The following is a 17,809-nucleotide window of genomic DNA, read 5'->3' on the forward strand; positions in this document are numbered from 1 at the left end:
GGTTAAGCCTGTGTTAACTTTGACAGTAAATTTTGATTTAGTTTTAGTCACAGTCTTTTGACTAAAATGCAACTTTTCATATATATTTATTTATTTATATATTTATATATATATTTTTTTTTTTCAGAAGTGTACACTATACAAAGATGCATTGCAGAATCATACATGCAAAAATGTAAAATAATAAATAGGGGTAAATTGGTCATCATTCCACTTCATAAAATATTGTTGTTTATTGTCACGGTTTTGATGCTTTTTTTTTTTTTTTTTTTTTTTTTTTTATGAACCAGGGATGAAGTCTTGATATATTCTTTAATTTCTCAATGACACGTAGTTAAATACCCCGCCCCCTCAATGTGACGTCACTGATACAAAGACCGCAGGAGAAGTGCCGTGCAGCGCGCGCTCTTCAGTCACTGGTGCCTGGTCCTAAAACACACACACACACACACACATTTACACACTCACTGTCACACGCACACGCACGCGTTCACACACGCACATTCCCATTGCCAGTCGCAGTTTGCTTTGGTGTTGTCGCTCATTGAGTGAAGGGGAAAAGTTGCTTGAGACGACCGCAGTTTGTTGTAAAGTTGGATTACAGCGGAGCGGACTTTATGTATAGGACGATGCAGCAGCAGCAGCACCACAGCACACATCTGTAAAACACCGTCAGCGGTAAGACTTTTATTTTATCCTGGGACTTTAAATGTTACTAAAAGCTGTGCGTCTGTAGCAGAAACGCGTGTAAACCTGCGCAACAAACCTCAGATTTAATTAGAATCTTACAATCCGGAATGAAAAAAAATAAAATAAAATAAAATAACACTGAAACTATTTTTTTTTTTTTTAAATTCCAACACTTGCTAGTGCATCACATATCGCAGATGAACAACAACTATGTGAACCAACCATCCTTTATCACCTATTGACCCACCTATGAAAGGTTATTAAATAAAAAATAACGTTTATTACATAAAGAGCCTGTAAATGTTGGCATGAGGTTTGAAAATGTATGTATATATATATAAACATTGATTTCCTTTTAAAACAATATTTTTTTATTTTTAAATTGTTTTATGATTGTATTCTGTCAATAATGCATCTTGAATTGTGTGTCTTTACTAGAAATCATTTTTTTAAATTACTTTTGATATTATTGTTTAGCAGCATGGGGGGTTACCATGAATAATACATTTTGGGGAGTGTTGTGAATTTAGTCAATAATAAATGAATGGATGAATAAGAGAATGAATGTGAGGATGTGGGATTGAAGCAGCATGTGTGTATGTTTTATCTATATATGTGCGTTTTTTAAATGTACATTCAACTATGTAGGTTAGGTTTTGTATGGCGGGTAATTTCACCTCCACTTGTAGTATGATTTTACCAATTAGGTTACCACAACTTTTACAATATTTAGGACAATGTCGCTATGTCTAATTGTTTTTGTCAATTCTATATTACTAAATGATAAAGTTCCATTTATTTTGCAAACTTTTTTTTTTTTAGCAGTGTTAACCCATAGCTTCCCCTGTTGGGACGGAGGCTCTAAGGACGTGCTCACAGCCTCTATTTATACCTTTGCCGTTTCCTACGTGTTATCATAAAAAATGTATTCAATTTCAGCAGACAGCATACTAACTTGTATTTTTTTCTGTAAATGCAGTTTGTCTAGTTTGTGAAGTGTTTTTTTTTTTTTTAAAAAAAAAACCCAAACAGCTTGTAAGTCCACAGAGATATAACAAAAGAAAGACAACAAATTTCAGTAATTTACATTATGTGACAAAGGGTATATTCACAGTATTGAAATGATTAACTGTGGCAGTGTGAGTTGCGTGCTCTTTTTCACAGCAAAATGGCTTTGAGTTTGTGTGCATTAGGTTCAATTTGTTGCTTCTTATTCATATTAATTATGCTGAGAATGCATGTCTGTCTCCGCGTGTCGAGCCACTGATGGAGAGCCTCCCTGGTGTAGTACATTCCCATCAGTGGACGCAAGCATATACTGGCGCATGGTGAATGTTGGTGATATTTAATCTGGTAAACACAAGTACGGAATAAATATCAACACTCTAGGGAAAAAATGCGACCTGCTTACGTCTGCGATCTCCACGTGTCGAGTAATTAAAGAAGCTTTATCTCACCATGACTAATAAACAAAGAATGAATGATTGAAAGACTAGTAGGCACGCTACAGGGGGCTTTGAAAACGGCAGAGGCTGAAGGTTGACCACGTCAATCTATTTAGACATTGGCCATGTAAACTCAATAGAACTGTGTTGGAAAAATAAACAGCTCTGGGGAATGTTCTCATTCAGGTGGCGTAAGAGAGAAAACAGTTGCTCATTCTTTGTCAGAGAGTCTCTGAATGAAAATGTCAACAGTGACAATAAAGACACACTAGAAATATTTTACTGTGATGGACTGGTCAATCAATCAATCAATCAATCTTTATTTGTATAGCGCCAAATCATAACCAATGGTATCTCAAGACACTTTACATTTAGAGCAGTCTTAAGGACGGACTCTTCATTTTATGGATACACACATATGCATATATACGTATATACACATACATATGTATCCCACACCCAACATGAATTCATCTGGAAGGTTACACCCTGGACTGGTGCCCTGTCCAGGGTGTAACCTCGCCTAACGCCCATTGAGGGGTGGAGATAGGCACCAGCAGACCCCCGCGACCGTGAAAACAGGAACAAGCGGGTCAGAAAATGAATAGATGGATAGAATAATTGAATTATTTTAATGGTTTATTCAACAGGGACAGTGTACATTAATAGCAATACTGAAAATATGCCAGAATTAGCCAAAAAAGCTATTTTTCATCTGGACAGAATTTTCTATTGTCACTCTAAACAATTGGTATTCTAATGATATTCTATTCTAATTCTAATTAAATTAGAATAGCAGGCGAGTATCCATGACTAATCTGGATTTGGACAACATCACTCAAATGAAAATAGCCTCGACTCTCAGTCCTTTATGAATTCATATTCATTTCATTACCCCTAGTGTGGCTAATAAATGTAATTCCTCTTCGTAGACCACTTCCATCATAACTTGACAAACATAATAATTAGAGACTTGTCTGCTGTAGGAATACAACACCAATGGCTAACAATCAGGCCCGTGAATTAGCCCACACTCCACTTACGTTACGGTATCTCCGTGTTTGTTGTTATTAGTAGTAATTTGCGACAACAAGCAAGGCGTAAAGGTCCTTTAATGCATACAAAGCAACACATCAGAGACGATTTGCTATGCATGAAGTAATCTTCTTCCCCGTGAGTGCGGATCTAGTGAGCAGAGTAACCTTCCTGGGCCCTTATTTCCATTATTCATGTGGACACATAGGGTGAATGATAACAACGTGTCAAGAGTTGTGTTTGTTTGCATAGTTGTTTGACCCTCAAAAGCTACAACTGCATTTCAACAGCATAACTGCTTAAATGACTCAGGCTGTGTCTGATGTCAAGAGGTAAAATGTAAAAGCAGTGAGTGCTCTCTGTTCTTTTTTACCATCCTCAGTAGGTTTGCCAGCACTTAACTCCAGATCTGAATAAGATAGATAATGTGAGTGAAGAGGCAGCGACACACAAATTACTCATGTCACTCTATCAATGGGCAACTTCTGTTACAGCCACACTAATGTGATTATTTGACCCGGGGGCCATTATCAATATATTAATGTTAGAATATATAATAATGACCAATCTGAGCATCAATACAGGAAAAAACAAAAGATTGTGGGTATTTATTTGTTTTTTGGTCATTTGTTGTGTTATTTGATTAAATTTGTGTATTTTTGTTATAATTTTGTATATTTTTCTCTCATTGTGTGCATTGTTGTTGTGATTTTGTATATTTTGCTCTCATTTTGCATGTTTTTATTGTTTGTGAGCTTATTGCGTGAATTCTTTTTAAAATTTTGTGTAGATTTTTCTTAAAATTTTGTGCATTTTTGTTGTTGTTTTGTATATTTTTCAGTTACCGGTATTTATTTTTGCCATCTTGTGTGTTTATGCAGTCCTGTTATGTATTTTTGCTGTTTTTTTGTGTGTGTGTGTGTATTTTGCTGTTTTATGTGTTTTTGAACACATTTTTTTGCCCTTTGGGGGCTGCAAAAAATGGTACTAGTTGCCCATGGGGGTATTCCAGAAAACAGGTAATGTGAAAACTCAGAGTAAGTTAACCATGAGATGAGAAACTCTGAGTCAGTCACCATGGTAACAGACTCTGTGACCATAACCTGCTCACTGGCCAGTTACACATTGCACTCACATCACAGCAGATTATATGCATAGCGCTACGTTTACTTTGCAAACGGTAATTCTGTGCAGCATCATCATCATCTTCCTCCTCCTTCTCCTGTGATGCAAGAAAAGATACAGTTGCAGAATACTTTGAACCACCATCCGAGGCAAGTTCTGAGAATGGAATCCTTACAGCTGCAGTTCAATTGTTTCATTAGTTGGAAGCTGAATGAGACAGATGACACCATCCAGTGTGTGTGTGTGTGTGTGTGTGTGTGTGTGTGTGCCTGTGTGTGTAAATTTTACATAGCTTTATATATAATCAGTCCCTCCAGGATTTCGCTGGCATTTTTTGTGATTGTTGCGGGCTGAAATGCCTAATTTCGCTGGCCAATTTTCTAAAAGTTGCGGTAAAAAGTTGCGATTTTTTTTTTTCAGCCCTAAAACATACTTTACTCACAATTAAGTACATTTTTCCTACCAATTATAAATACATATTGACCAGACATGTTCGAGACAAAAATATGCTTTATTGTTGTAAAGCAAACACCAACACAATTTTGCAAAACGTGCAAACACTTTTTTATACACTTGAGCGTACCCTGAATGCAAAAGGTGCAACAGTTTTTAATCAAATTGATCATCAGAAGTTCAAGTCAGGAAACAATAATGAACTTAAGGAATCTTAAAGTGCATAACATGAACCTGTCATGAAGACATATTTCTTTAGGCATAACAAAATACAAAATACAAAGCGTTAACAAACATACTGTATGTAATGATATTGTGGGCTTCCTGTTTGTTCTCCCACATGGGGTTGTGCACTGGCTTGCATTCTCTTGACGTGCTTTGCAGAAGCAAAATGCTTGTCCATAGACGACTTCCGCTTGTGCTCGATGATAACATTGCATTTTGAACATAAAAGTTTACCTCCACTCTTATGAAGCAACGTTGGGTGCTGTTTTACACGCTCCTTAGCCAATATTTTTGTTGACAAATGCGAGGTGTTTCTATCTCACATGACTCCATTGAATGCTTTCTCCGGGCACTGGTTGAAAACAGGATGTGACTTAGGCATTTTCTTTTTCATAGGTTCCTTGTAAGTAGCGCAAAGCAATGACATAATATACGTAGACGCACCGCTCTAGTGGGCGACAGCAGTTGATGTGGCGTCTGCGTATATATGTCTATGGCGCAAAGCCCATAGTACATCCTCTGCTACTACCGTAGCAACTACAAGTGCTAATATGCCAAAAATAATGATAAGCGGCCGCATATTTATATGTTTTTTTTTTTTGCAGCAAAGTTGCGGTAAAATTATGCAATGCCGCACTGATTTCGCGGAGTTTGCTTGATTTTGCGTTAATAGTTGCGATCGCAACATTGCGAAATCCTGGAGGGACTGATAATATGCGTTTTTTCATTTTCCGTTTATTTATTATTTTATTCCACCCGTTTTTCAGGCCTCTGCCTTCTTTCTGTTCGGCTGAGCAGAACTCAATCTTTTTTAAAATGAGTATTTTATTGAGTGTTCGACGTGTTTGCGTACATATTGTCACATTTTAAATGACTTCAATAGCTATGTATAAAATAATAATGTGTCAACATTGAATCAAGTGTTAATCTAATAAGTGGGGGTATTAAGTGAGATTAAGTGTTAAAACAACCTTTTGTTAGAGGTTTAAATTACTACTTGAAATATGGCCACTCAATTAATGTTTACTTTGTTTAATAGCTTAAGTCAATCAATTAAAACCCAAAGTGAGGTACAATCAAAGCCTAGCAAAATATGCCGTACCTTTTAGAATCATGTTTTTATACTTCATTTTTAACTGTATGCTACCATCTTAAGTACAGTTAAATGATAGGTCAGTGGAATAGTACACTTATGTGTTGGCTTGGCGCGGGTAGCAATTTTCTTCCCATGGTGTTTCTCTCTCCTTCGCTGCTGCAGCAGTGTTACATTTTTGCAGAAACTGGATTTTTTTTTTCAGTTGTCATGGTGACTTGTGGTATCAAGGACTCCATTGGCAATGGCCTTTTATAGAGCTTGTGCACATGTGCAACTCTTTTTGTTGCAACATGTTAGGCTCCCAAAAGTTAAACTTGCTTCTGGTTTTTCCTTCTTATTTTATGCTATGTCAAGGCAACAATATGGGCCACAAACGTCATCTACGACTGGTAAACCTTACGACGGCTAAGAGAGATGATCATGGTCTTTTTGGACATTTTGACCAGAGTATGCTGGACACGTACACTGAGCTAATATTAGGACTGGGTATCACCAGGTACCTCGCAATACGATGCTATCACGATATTTTTCCCACAATAATGATAATATCACGATACAGCGGTTCTGCGACAATCGATATACTGCAAGAAATTTCATCCACGATACAATACGATATCTTTGTCACTGAAGAAATTCTGAATTTATTGAGTTACCAAACACTGTCAATCAAAGTCACATGAATGACAGCCAAGTAAAACAAAGTGTACACACACACACGCGCACACAGTGTAAATATATATATATATATATATATATACTAAAAAAAAATCAATATTTGGCACCAGTGTATCGATAACGTATGGCGACGAAATATCGTGATACAGTATATCGTAGTATCGATATTTCGGCACACCACTAGCTAATATGCCACGAAGTCTGAAGGGAAGCTACCCTGACAACAATGCATGGCTAGCCTTCCCGATCTTACAGTTTGCAAACGTCCAGTCTCTCTTAAATAAGATGGATGAGCTCCATGCCCGGATTACCATGCAGAAGGATTTACAGCACTGCTCCATGCTGTGCTTCTGTAGTGACTTGTTGAGGTCACTACACGTCTTCAGCGGCAAGAACCGCAGCTGTTTTTTCTACCCAGAGAACTGCATTGTATTATTGCGAGTGGAAGCTGCACTCAGAGAGCTATAGAACATGATTAGTGAACATGAAAACAAATATTCTAATGCTGCTGTCATTATTCTGGGAGACTTTAACCATTGTAATATCAAGAAAAAAACACACCAAGACTGTTTCAGCGTGTGAATTTTCCAACCAGAGAGAATAAATACCGGACCACTGCTACAGTAACACCAGAAATGTGCTTAAAGCTCAACAAAAACTTAATTTCGGCAAATCTGACCACCTAGCAATCCTGGCTTATGCCTATTACATCAAAAAGGCTGAAGGCACAGCCAGTCAATCCATGTATCATTCGTTCATTCGTTTTTCATTTTGTATCAAAAACATGAAAAACAAAAATGAACCAAAATGAAAAAACGGAAAACGCCTTGTTTTTCAAATTCAAGCTCTTTTGCTTCGGTACAGAAAACAAAAAATGGAAAACGAACACCTTTATTTGTTTTCTCCATTACCGATTGGCCAAAGTACGTGACCAGGAAGTGAAGCGTTACACATTCATGATATCTTTAGCTCTGCAACACTTAGGAGTCTCTAAATCCTCCGAAATGTCCGTGAGGAGGTTCTGTGCCCAAAACCAGCTAAAGCGAAAAGGACATGTTACTGATGCACAGTTGGAAGCAGCAATCTTGTCATGCCAAACTGCCGTTAGCATAGCCGTTAGCGTCGGATGAGAGTACACTTCCGGGTCGCGGGTCCGGGCTACATTTTTACGGTGGCTACGGATGGCATCGGTGAATACACAAAGACTGTAAGCGACTACATCAGCTGGTGGACATCTATATGTCCCTCCCAGAACTGTGCGTGTGTTTCCAAACTAGAAACCCTGGTTTAATGAGGACATAAAACAGAAAATCTGGAGAAGGCAGGATGCTTTTAAGTCTGAAGATCAAGGGGAGCATAAGAATGCTACGATACAAGCTATAAAAGTCCATCAGTGCTGCGAAGAGGGCTTATTCCCAAGATCTTGACAGCTTTTACCTGCGTAACAGTACACACAGTATGTGGATCCCACCCTTCCAAACAGTCTTAACACTTTCTATGCCAGGTTTGATACAGGCTGAATACAGACATTCCCAATAGCTCCCTGCAACCCCACGGACACTGTCTTTCAAGTCACACACACAAACAGGTCCTGGAGGCTATGAGGTAGGTAAACCCCCACAAGGCTGTAAGACCAGATGGCATCCCTCCCAGAGTTCTGAACGCCCGTGCAGAATAGCTTGCTGGTGTGTATGTAGACATTTTGTATTTGTCTTTCACTGAATCAGTCATCCCCCATATTTTAAAATTATCGACCATTATACCCTGACCTTTGAACCCTCAAGGACTTCAGGCCAGTGGCACTCATGCCAGTCACCATGAAATGTCTAGAAAAGCTTGTTGTCACACACATCCATAAAGCAATCCCAGATCCCATCGACCGCCCCAACAGATCAGTGGATGACACGGTAGCCATAACTCTGCACCAGATCCTACATCATCTCGACAGCAGCAGAACATACATCAGGATGCTTTTACTGGACTACAGTTTTGCTTTTAACACTATCCAGTATCCGCCCAATATGCTGACTGAGAAGTCGACAAACCTTGGTGTCCCGACTCCCACTTCTAACTGGATTCTGGATCTCCTGACTGAAAGACCACAAGTGGTGAGGATGGGAACCAGGATGTCTGCTGAGCTCACAGTCAGTACAGGATCACCTCAGGTCTGCACTGCCACTCTTTCACCCAGGTCTTCAGAGGACTGATGGAGAGCATCCTAACTACTGGCATCACTGTCTGGTATTTGGGTACCACACAGATAGAGACGAATGCTCTGCAAAGAGTCATAAAGACTTGTTGAAACTAAATTTCCATCTGTGGACGCAATCTACAAAAGAACAGAGAGAATCATTAGAGACATACTACTCTATTCAAACATAGACAATGTACATACAACCTCAGGCACAGCATCATCACACACAGAACACACTTTTAAATAGTTCCTTCCCTAAGCACATTAAGTCTTCTGACAAAAACAAACAAAATAACATGCATAGTGCCATATAACATGATATCCACAATTAAACACTGTACTGCAACACAACGGCTCGGGGCTGTGCAATGGGCTAATGCATTTTTCTTGTACAGTTGTGTTATTTTACATTAATGTGTTTTTATCAATTGTGTACTTTTGTGTCTTTTTAAATGGTTCATGACTCGGAGTGATTGCATAAGAGTCCCTATGTGTGTGGACTACTCGTGTTTGCACCAATGGCAAGTAAAATTCTTGATTCTTCTCGAGGTAAACACACTCAAAGTTGATCGAACTAACACTGATCAACTGTTCTGGAACTGGGTACTCGTAGTTTCCCATCTCAGAGTAAGTCAACTCAGAGTTTAGGGTTTGACTAGACAAGTTTGTTGTACCCGCAGCATGAAATAGCCCCCATGTCTGCTCTAAATGTACACAGATAAACACAAAAAACAGTCGTCATAATTCATTCTTTTGGTGCAGAAAACTATTTTTCTAATACAAGAACAGGGTAACTTTACAAATTGCTGATTTGATATGATTTTGTCTTAAAACACAACTGTTTTTCTTTTTTTAATCATCCACACTGATGCGAGATTGAAAAAATGGAGGATGTCTGTGATGGGAAAACACTTGAGCTGCTGTGTGTCGATTGATTAGGGAAAACAAATTGAGAATTTGCTGATTTTTAAACTGCCCCTATTGATTCTTGAAAATAAAGTAGCGAAGTATCTGGAAAGGAAAAACAAACACAGACAATTGGCAGCACACCACAGGGAGGCCATCAGCAGTGAACTGATTAAAAAGGCATTACTCGTGGCATAATAAGGGGTGACATAGGAGGATTGTATTGCAGGTGTGACAGACAGGTGTGTTTGTTGGTGGAAGTGTCTGCATTCATCGAGCAACCCAGGCTGGGATGTCTAATTCTACATCCCCCAATTCAATTGGATCGCAACAATTGCAGACGGAGAACCAAGAATAGCCTCCACTACAAAGAGCTGTCACTTTGCATCCTGATCGAGAAGTGAGATATTGCTACTGGGCTTCACTTAGCTTTTATAAACCCCTTGTAGGGTCACACACGTACGCGTACACACACACACGCACGCCTATCTGTACAACACAAACAGTTCATGTCATCGCACAGTTTCTACATAGCATGGCTTTAGCCTGAGGAAAATTTGTGGATTTTTTTTCCTGAGCAAAAACCTCCACAGGTTTGTTAGTCATACAGGGAACAAAGTGTACAGCTTTTCTTTGTAGCATCTGTGTGGTTTACATGGGAAACCAACAGCATATATTTTACACAACATTGCCAATAGTTCATCATCCTCCATGTTCTATTTATACTTTTAGAAAACAAAGTGGAGAAAAGGCAGCTACCTGAGTCTTGTCTTGTCTTGACTGCAATAAAACCTTTCTAAACTGAGCCATTATCTAAAATGATGTGATAAAGCCACATTAAGTAGTCTGTGTGTGGGTTTTGTTTACAAGACAGACTAATGCCTGTGTGTTGTCAGAGCAGCAGATTTGTTATCTTCTTTCATTTTTATTTTCATTGAATCAAGCCTTGCACATGCAGTATACTCACAACCTACTGTTGGAAACCAGTAAAAACAAAACTTCACAGTTGTTTTTTTTTTCTCCGAATACTGTTCCACTTCTTTGCTTTTGGGTTATGTCATTAAAAGTGAACCATTTGCAACTAATGCAGGGCTTCTGATTTTCAGTTTCAAAATTGATACTTCTTTTTCATTTCATCATTTATCCCTATTTCAATCACTTCACAGGCTGTAAAATCTTCCGAAATCTTACCAAAATTGCTGAATATGGTTAATAGAATCAACTTCTTTACCAGTAGTACTGTACTGAATTTACATAAACTGGATAGTTAGGCGAAAATCACGTGAGATTACGTTGCTAGGGTGATGTTAGCCACAACGCTAAATCCTCAACCACCCCTTTAACAGGAAAGATACAGTTGAAATACCTGATATGGTCCCGAAACATTATTTATGAAATGTTTCAATCTCACGTTTTGCATGAAATCTAGCGCCGGGGTGTGATCGTGTGTCGTGCATCGTGTTGTATACATGGGTTCACGAGAAGCGACTAACACCTCACGACCAGCTCCCGATCAGCAATCGTATGGTCGTAAGAAAATCATACATGTTTGAAATCCTGGTCGTGAGGTTATCGCACTATTTTGAAGCAGTGCCACAGGTCGGCTTACCTCTAACGCTCACACTGCGCATGCGCAAACACCGTAGAACCACTGCTCACGTCTGTCCATCACAGCCGCATTTTCTTTTTTAAAGTTCTTTTTTCTGGGATTTGCGAGTGTCTCTCCACTTCCGGGTATTCTTTTCTTCCTCTGTTTTAATGGCGACGCTTCAGAGTTCTTCTTCTTCTTCTTCTTCTTAATTTGTACGTTGCATTTCCGGAAACAAGACCCCGACGTGTCGTGTGTGGACGTACAGTGTGAGCAGTCAGATCGTGTCAGAGTGTCGGTCCGTATAGTGTGAGAACATGAATCGTGGTTTGGACTCTGCAATGCTGTGAACAACGATTGAAAAAAAATCACATTATCTGCCCGCCTTAACTCTAGCGCAAGATTTTAAACGCGAATGAGCGAGTAAGACATACATTGTCTGTGTATCACCCTTTGTAGTCATTAAATCACTCATTTCACAATAAAAAATAGCGTGTATATGTGTCATATTGTCCCAAAATATGCACGTGCAACCTAGTCTCACTCCAAAGCGTGTAATGACTGTACTAATTCACTACACAATACTTAGCCAAATAATGCCAACGCCTCTGAGATGTGAGGCATTTCTGTCTCGTCTTAGGGCCCCAGAGAGAAGTAAAAACTAATTTTAAAAATGGGTTAGATTAATTTTTCCATTTCAGATTGCTTTCTCTGTTCTCTGTTATCTTTTTAGAGCGTTTTCCACAATCACGGAAAATCAGAGGCCAGCATACTAACGTTACACTTCATAATAGTAAGAGACTGATTGGAATGTAGTGAATTAGCAGGTAGCTAGACAGTTGCAGAAACTCACTCGAATATTTCCTTTTTTCTTTTATTTATATGAAGCTCCTTTTTTCTCAGAATGCCATCAAAATACCATGTAAAGCTATGTAATAAGTGTTTGGACGCAATAGTTGAATATGTGTAATTAACTGACTCGCTGTGACTGTTACACTAAAAAGGAAATGAGGGCCAATTATTCTCTACCCTTTATCTTTAACTGGTTATTTCACATGCCTTGTTTTTTCTCACACAATCCAATTAAAGAAGGGCTTTTAGAGCAGCCATTGCTATTGACGATGCAGTGTGTTCGTTGATTTAATTTGATTAATAAGCTTATAATCTAACAGTTTATTAAATCTACCAAGTCCACCCTATATGCGTCCCGCGTCTTGTTTTTTTATTTTAATTTCCCTTCTTTGAAACAAGTGCCCTCGCTGAAAGACTATGTGATCGCTTTGTTTTTATGGAGCAGGAACAGATAGACTTTTTCAGCCGTTCCCACCGTGACGTGATTGATTTGTTGTTTCAGCTTCGGCTGCTCACAGTGTTTCGTGTTCAGTTTTACCGAGGCAGACTCTGCTCAAAGATGTCTTGTGTTGGCAGGAAACCATTTCCTCCTCTGGCCAATCAGAGCCTGTCCTGAACCCTTCAGGTCTCTGGATAGTGTCACTGCTTTTCATGGCCATGCTCTGCTTCCTAACAACATGGATCAGATACAAAGTACAGCTCATTCCATCACTTACTGTGGTCAGTGTGACCGACAGCATTGTGCCGCCTGTCCCCAGTAAAACAAATCATGATGCGAAATCAAAAAAATAAAAATGTATTCATCTTTCACAATAATGTGTGACACACAAATACAGTAAGTTGATTTAACGTTACCATCATCAATTCGTGAGTGAGGATAATTTTCATATTAAGAATTGTTCTTTGTGACATAAATCTGGTGGGGGAGTTACACTTTATGTGCAAAAAGAATTGAAAGCTCAGAAGGTTGATGGTATGACTATGGAAGTAGATCATATGTCATCATATGAATGTGTCACGGTTGAGATATTTACTGAAAAAATGAAAAAAAAGGCTTATATCCCGCATTATACAAAGTGCCGGGTGCAAACAGTGCATGTTCACTGATCACATGGAAAGGTTGTTTACAAATAAGAGTCATAAAGATCTAATTCTATCTTTTTATTATATAACATAGATTTATTAAAAGCAAAACTACATAGACCCACTGGAAAATGTATAGACGCTATGTACAGTTTTTTTTTTTTTAAATATCCAATGATTACACGTCCTACAAGCATTACTGCACACCGCGCTACTTTAATCGATAATATAGTCACAAATATTCAGAATACTAATATATTCACTATATATATCACTTGCCAGGTTTTATATCCTTTGAAAAAAATAAATAAATACGAAAAAGATGAGTAAAACAATAACCTATAAACAATAACATTGGGAAAATGTAAGTATTATAAAAAACTGTAAGAAAACAGTACTACAGAAATTTGATCGAGAGAAATAAAAATAATATAAAAAGGTCTATGGGGAGTATAGAATAATTTAATTAATAAGGATTATAAAAATGCCATGTTCCCAGATTACATGATTAAAGATGATGAAAAAGTAACAAATATGGATACACATGTTTATGCATTTAATGATTTTTTTGTGAACATTGGTCCACAACTGGCATCAAAGATTGCCACCACAGATTATAATGACGTTGGCTACACAAATCAAATTGTACACTCCCTCTTTCTGACCGCAACACATGAAAATGAAATGATCAAAACAGTCAATGATTGTAAAAATAAAAAGTCCACAGATTGCAACGACCTTGATATGACTATAATTAAGAAAGTAATGCCTGAATGGCTTTATTAGTTAGCATAGTTTACTTCACGATAGCCAATACGGTTTTAGAAACAATAGGTCAACTGCTCTTGTATTGATTGATAGAATATAAACTGATAAAATATACTTAGAAACACCAGGACTCAATCGTGCCTTGCTACTTTCTGAGTTATTATCAAACATTTTAGCTGATAAAATGCATAGTACATTTTTATTTTACAGACTTCAATGGTTTGTAAAAAATCTAGAGCCTCCGATTTTTTGCAATCGCAGAAAAAATTTCAGCGTAAACCTTTCCAACTTATCTGATGCAATTAAAACTTAAGATCAATAACAGTAACTGTATTTAGCATGTTTGGTATAATTTCTGGAAGTTTTTTATAGCCAATAAAGTCAACTTAACAGAAAAAGAAAATGAAACAAAAAAAAATGGAAAAGATAAACATGACGTGGAAATGGGTATAACATGAAACAGAATGTGGAAAACTTTGAAAATGGAAAATCAGAGTCCCTAATAATACAGTTCTGGTAAATGTTTCATAGGAATGTGTATATTTTATTAATGATTTGTATTCCTTGCAGTGACCACCGTCCACTAACCATTTTGGATATTTGAGCTTAGTAGTGTTCGATGAGTGGTGTTTCAGGTCAGTATGATAATACAAGACCTATTTACAAATAAGAGTAACATTGAACTCACTCTTGTCCACTGAAGGGAAATTAAGTCATATCTGGAATCATGTCTGGGATAAGTCATGTGTGCGTAAGAGAAGTCAAATGGCTGATGATGGAAAAATGTCCGCGCTGCTGTTGCTGCTGCTGCTGCTGCTGCTGCTGCTTTGTCCCATGATGAATCACTCAATCAGGCTAAAGGTGGCTTATATGATTAACCAGTAATGACTAGCCTTCCAGGTGCTGTTTAAATGGCTCTTCATGGGTCTCTATTGGTCAAGCTGAAGGTATGAAATCAAACATTTGACAGTGCACTTAGTGCTGCTGCAGATAACATACATGCCTGTAAAGAGAGAAAGAGAGTTTAAGGCAACATGGAAGCCAAAAGAAAAAAAGGTACCAGTAGATGAAAGAACACAACATGGTTTTACTTTTCTTTTAAGTGCTAGATGAACCTCAGAGGAATGAAACTATTGAGCTTTTTGTTCTGAGCAACATTGGTGAGGCACTAAAAATACCTCCACCTCTCTCAACATAAGCATGAGTCGAGGGTTGAGGGCAAGTCTTTCATATCTTCAACATCTCCCATTATCCCAGTACAGCTGTGTTCTATAATCTCTGCTCATCTGGAAGAGGATGTTCTTTACATGTAGTTACTAACCACATACTGTCCACAATACAGCTTTGCTCGCTCTACAAGGACATTTTTGGAAACACAAAATATATTTTTGTTCTAATGAAAGAATGAAGCTTTTCATGTGGGATGAGTTCCTTCAACAAATACCTGTAGTTTCTGTGAATCCATAAAGTCCATATATGTCCTTTTAAAAGTTATGTTTATGAAACTGCTTCATGGAAAAGAATAAGAAACACTTTTATTTAGAGATTGGGGAAATACATACAGTACATGACTAGCATCCAACCATTATTCATAATGCAATAAAGAGCCATCAGACTGATACATAACACAGGACACAGATAACACACACATGGATTATACTTAAAAACACCGTATGACCATAAATTATCTACTATAATCTACTAAACTGGCACTAAATACTGTTTCATTTCATGTATTTATAAAATAAGATCATTTAGAATGTGTGTTATCGCTCTTTCATTCCGTTATTATGCTTTATAGTTGTTTTTCCCACAGTATTCGGAGCAACATAACAGTTTCTGCCTTGAGTGGACACATGTAAATGTTGAAACTTTTCAGAATGGTATTCTTACAAAGTGTCTCAATGACAGCAAGATACAGCTTTTTCTGCCTTGAAAGCGTTGGAAAAGGCATCATTTTGTGGGAAGTGTGACAAAAAAACTCTTGAGTGTACTCAGCTGTGTTTGATGTATTGTTTTTACTTGTAGAAGAGGCTCCTACATGTTTTTATTTGTCAATTTTGGCTTCCATAGCTGCGTATCTCTTGAAGGGAGAATGACACACTCATTCATTCCATTATTATGCTCCATAGTTATTTTTTTCCACAGTATTCTGATCAAAATGTTCTAGTTGGACAAAGGGGGTGCTTGGATTCAAAAGTAAGAGAAAGGGGGTACTTGAGCCAAAAAAGTTTGAGAACACTGATCTCGAGAGCCTTCCCACATTGCACGCATACATCTCGCCGATGTCGGCCTCAGATCGTGCGTCGGCATTCTACTCCTAATGTGTCATTTTGTGTGTTTTTTCCCCCCAAATCGGTGACACCACTTATGAAATTGTAGAACTGTAAAATGTCACTGTTTTTGTGCTGGGGCTCTTTTGGCTATGCTGCTGAAAATACATTTATGATCATGAACTGTCTCTATTTTGTCCACACATAATAAGCTATTTAGTGGTAGTGTATTGTTTTTGTTGTTGTTGTTGTGATATTGCCATATTCCTATCAGATTTAAGTAAGTAGTCGAGTGACTATGGATATGGAGATATTTATAGTAACTGAATGATCGGAGCTACAGTAAATAAAGGTTAATATAAGCTGTAGAGAGGCCGCGCTGAGCATCTTTAATACATCGGTCAACCGCTGATGTCTCCGCGACATCTGCTCTCCATAATACGTCTCGCCGATGCAACTTCATTCATCGTGCCGAGGTCGGCGAGATGTATGTGTGCTATCTGGGTTTGTTTTGTTTTTGTGATAGGGTAGGTGTGTATAAGCTTTTGCTCCAACCTACACCCGTTCAGCTGATTGGTTAGATAATTACGTGTCGTTTGCTTTGTTTTTTTTTGTTTTTCTGAAGACTGTTGTAAAGGTTAAAAAATGTCAGCAAAATGCCATAATTTAGTACAGCAGAACACAGACATACTGTAATTCCTGCAGTGTAAAAGTCCAGTCTGTTGGACCACAGCCAGTGCAGTGGTGAGACAATCTTCCGCAGCTCATCGTTGTGTCTGCGTCAACTCTGTGAATGAAAACTTTTCCCTCCAGCTTTCAGCGCCTGTGGTTGTAGTAGCAGGTGAAAAAAACAACGCATCCTCCTGCGTCACTGACAAGTCCAATGATGACAGTGTGTTTTGAACCCACGGAGCTGAGCACCGGCCTCCATATGGTGTGTACTCACTGGGAGACACTGTTGTCTCTCCAGATGTAACACAAACAGACACACACATAGCAAGAGGTGGGCTGGTATGACATTAATGTAAGATACTCCCACCAGTTATTATAAATGGATTTCATGAGTTAAATGAGTCATTGTAATGGACTTGTAATGTGGAAAACAAGCTGTAGGGGAAAAAAAACCTTCCTATTTGATTAATAGTTAGTGGTGATTGCATTTTGTCCTTACGCCTGTTACCAGTGCTTTCAGACAGCGATAATGGTACCACACTCGTCCAATGTAGGATTGGAAATTAGTCATCAGAAATAAATGGATGCATGTTGTTTTATAACAATGAAAGGCAAACATTCTGTTTGTTATTCTTTTACCCATCTATCCATCTTTTCTAGTTCCTTTACACTAAGGCTGAATGAGTTGAGGAAAAGATGTCATTTTTCTGGCAGATATTGTAATTTCTA

The 17,809-nt window shown here is 38.1% G+C and overlaps 1 protein-coding gene across 1 annotated transcript in view; it reads left to right on the forward strand.

The window, feature by feature from the left end:
• Positions 1-389: 389 nt before the first annotated feature.
• Positions 390-17,809, forward strand: part of gcgra (glucagon receptor a) — a 50,062-nt gene continuing 32,642 nt past the window's right edge. Inside the window, exon 1 of the mRNA XM_028456191.1 lies at positions 390-678. The gene's annotated coding sequence lies outside the window, so the exon portion shown is untranslated. The remainder of the gene's footprint in view (positions 679-17,809) is intronic.

The sequence above is a fragment of the Gouania willdenowi genome, chromosome 8 (genome assembly GCF_900634775.1).
Source record: "Gouania willdenowi chromosome 8, fGouWil2.1, whole genome shotgun sequence".
NCBI classification, from domain to species: domain Eukaryota; kingdom Metazoa; phylum Chordata; class Actinopteri; order Blenniiformes; family Gobiesocidae; genus Gouania; species Gouania willdenowi.